The sequence below is a fragment of the Gekko japonicus genome, unplaced genomic scaffold (assembly GCF_001447785.1).
Source record: "Gekko japonicus isolate JY-2015 unplaced genomic scaffold, Gekko_japonicus_V1.1 scaffold2120, whole genome shotgun sequence".
Lineage (NCBI taxonomy): Eukaryota > Metazoa > Chordata > Lepidosauria > Squamata > Gekkonidae > Gekko > Gekko japonicus.
Window position 1 is genome coordinate 104,502 of NW_015174901.1, and position 3,700 is coordinate 108,201.

Consider the following 3,700-nt stretch of genomic DNA (forward strand, 5'->3'; position numbering starts at 1 on the left):
GGGTGGTGGCTCTTGATGGCAGTCTCTGTTTGGTGTCTGTCTCTCCAACCCCCCCTCCTCAGTGTTAAATTAGAGACAATGGTTTGACTTGTGTGTGTTTGTGATTTCATCCTCTCGCCCCCTCTGCCACCCCCTTCCTTCCCCCTCCTCTCCACCCTCTGTTGTTACAGAAAAATCAACAGATAGCGAGGCTTGCGTTTTGCCTTTAATTGGTTGCAATTGTTCAGTCGCCCCAATTTGAAAGGTATTTAAACCGCATAGATCAAATTTCGCCAAACAAGATCATGAGTTGAAATTATTAGGTCTGTAGGCCAGATGTGAAAAATGCTTAAAGCAGCTGCTGCTGTTACGACTGCCATGGAAAGAACGTTCCCCCCTCCTCTCCCCCCCCCCCCCCATTTGCTTGAAATAAAATATTTTGCGAGCAGCCTATGGGTCTAATTAAATTCCGCAGCCTGATTAGCTTTGATTTGTATTTTGAAAATATGTTTGCTGAGACTGCAAAGCTTTTTTTCCCCTTGAAGATGAAATTGATGGCTGAAGCTAATATCTTTTTCATGTGATTTAAAAAAAAAAAAACATTTCGCGTGCTTTGAAAATACTGTTAGCCAAATGGAACTCGAGTCTAATTCGTTCCCGTTTAGGCGACTGTTGGGCATGTCGGAGCCATGATGGTTTGTGTGAAAATAACAATGTTCTGAATTGGGGGGGGGGCGCTTCCCATCTCGGCCAACGTGCATCTCTCGATCCTATGGGGACTTCTCCTTCCGTACCCCATTGACATAAGTGTGTGTTAACACACGCCTAGCTGTGCAGATTTGCAATTCTATGTAGCTGATCCTTCTTCCCTTCGTGCCTACACTGGTGTGACAGAAAGTGTTGCAAGAGATAAGTGCTGCTTTAAAGCAAAAATGGAGATCGAGAGCTAGTTCCCCCCAAATGACACCAGAACACCTAATGTGTTGTTACTGGGCTTAAAAGCAGTAATGTTAGGAAAAGGGCATTGAAGCTTCAGCAGCACATCTTTCTTTCCCCTAAAGACTCCGGTTGTGAGAGGAGTCCACATCCATCGTTATTCCAAGACCCTCAGTCCCTCTCCCCCATTGCCAGCACTCTCGTATTTTTAGCAAGATGGCACTCAGTCAAGGGATATTTCATTTCTTGTGGGCAAAACACACCACGAGGCATTTGGTTTTTACATCAAGCTTTCCCCTTCCTTCCTCACCCCCCGCTCGATTTCTCCAAATACAATTCCTTCCCCCAGCTTGGACTACGGGGGGAAATGGATCGCGTGGTGGAAAAGCATCGGTGCCAACGGCGATTTCTTTGTTTTAATCCTTACTTCTCCCTTTTGGAAACTGGGGAGGGGGCGGCAGCGGGGACTCCAGTTCGATGCATTATTCAGTCTCCTGAACTATATTCTGCTCGAGTTGCTGTGATTCGGGGCGGGGGGAGGGGAAGGGTAGATGTGCATCGTGCCAACGACCATATCACCCTTCAGGGAAACCGGGCCGGCAGTCCGCAGCACAAGTTGACGGGAAACGACCCTTTTTGTGCACATGTGGCATTCCCCAACCGAAACGTAATCTGTACAAATCCACTCACATCCAGGCGCTTGGAAATGCACTTTGAAGCCTGTTGATTTCCTCCACTAGCAACATAACTGAATTGCCTTCCATCTGTATAATTCTTGTGGCTGTTGGTTTAACGTGCTGTGAATCCTGTCTAGGAGAAGGCTGGGAGCTTCTCGTCAGCATCTCCATCAAAGGGAGAAAGAGAGGGCAAATGGAGCTCGTCTGGGGATTTTTTCTCTCTCCCCCTTTCTTTTTGCCGAGTCTCATTTGAGAGGCTCGACTCCTTTGTTACCCAGCTGCATTGCTTTTGCAGAGTGCCTATTTACACGGTATCGGCTGGTTTCCTAGGCGACGGCCGGGGAAGATTCGGAAAGGAGGGAGGGGTCTCAGGGAGGTGCTCGCGTGAGGCGGGGGTGGATGGGAGAGCGCGCGCTCGGGACAGGGCCGACGGAGCAGATGGACCTTGGAGAGTGGGTGGAGAGAAACAGGGCCGGGGGGGCCCTGGCTTGGCTTGGCCTGGCCGGAGACGAGGAAAGGGGGCTGGCTGGACTATGGGAGACGGTAATTCCAGTAGAGTACAGGCGTTGACAGCAGTTCGAAAGCAAGAAATTGCAAGTAGATAAATAGGAACCTCTTCAGTGGGAAGGTAACAGCCTTCTGTGCACCTTGATGTTTAGTCATGCGGCCACATGACCACGGAAATGTCTTCGGACAGCGCTGGCTCTTCGGCTTTGAAACGGAGATGAGCACCACAACCCTAGATTCGGATTCGACTGGCTTTCGAGCAAGGGAACCTTTACCTTTACAGGTGTTGAAGGAGCCACTGCTCTTCAGTTTGTTCCTCCTCAGAACACTGGGGAAATGCTGGTCAAGCTCTGGCAGAGTGCGAATGGGGGGGGGGGGGGGGGGGGGAGAAAAGAGTTTGGGCTGCACACTTATATATGACCCTTCAGATTTTACAAGCCTCTTTTTAATAGTGTTGGGAACAATAGGAGATGATTGAAGGCCCATTGGATATAATAAGAGGCAGGATTGCCAATGAACTTGCATGGGCTTCAGTGAACTATATTACAGCACACAAAAGTTACAATGAAAATGCGGAATGGATTTAGACAAAACTGTCCTGGTTCTAGAATGACAGCCCCCAAAACAGAATGACAGTCCCTGGGAGTAGCCTAAGTTTTTAATGGCTGGAATGATGGTCCCTGGGACCAGAATCAGTGCTGTGCAACTTCAGTTACAAACCCACAGTGTCCACCCCATAGTTTCTACTAAAAAAATCTTTCCACATTCTGTAGGTGATGTATATTCTCATTTATTAAGATTTTAATATCTAAATCTCTTTATAGCACATCAGGCTATTTGCCCATTTTGGCAAGTATTCTGCCATCTGTGGTGATCAAAGTGGAAATCAAACTGGTGTTTAGGTCCAAGAGAACACAGGTGATGATGCAGTTATCCTATGCTCTTCAAGATTTTCATTTCTCAGATTCAGAAGCACTTCATCCATGTAAAGCTGATCGGTCATGTATGGCTTACAGTTTCAATGCATACACATATGTGTCCAAGTGCCCATTTTAGTGGGATAAAACTACAGCGACCTTAGAACACCAGTCTTTGCTGCGAAACATTATCATGTAGAAGACCAAGGCCAGACCTCAGAGGGAGCTCTGTATCAGCGGTCAACAAAGTTGAACAGAAGAAGAAGAAGAGATTGGATTTATACCCCGTCCTTCACTTGGAGTCTCAGAGCGGCTTACAAACTCCTTCCCCTTCCCCTCCCCACAACAGACACCCTGTGAGGTAGGTGGGGCTGAGAGAACTCTGACACAAACTGCTCTTTTTCAACGGTTCGAGGAGTGGGGAATCAAACCCGGTTCTCCCAGATTAGAGTCCGCACACTTAACCACTACACCAAACTGGCTCTCAAGTAGGCAAAAGTGCCCAGGGAGCTCAGGCAGGGTGTGACACATAATAGCAACATGGAGGATAGGAAGACAGGAGGCTGTCATTCCAGTACCAGGGAAGCTTCTGTAAACCCGTTCTGAGTTTTCATTGTAATTTTTGTGTGTTGTAGTGTATTTCAACAGAGCCCATGCAAGTGAATTGGCATTGCTGGCTCCGAT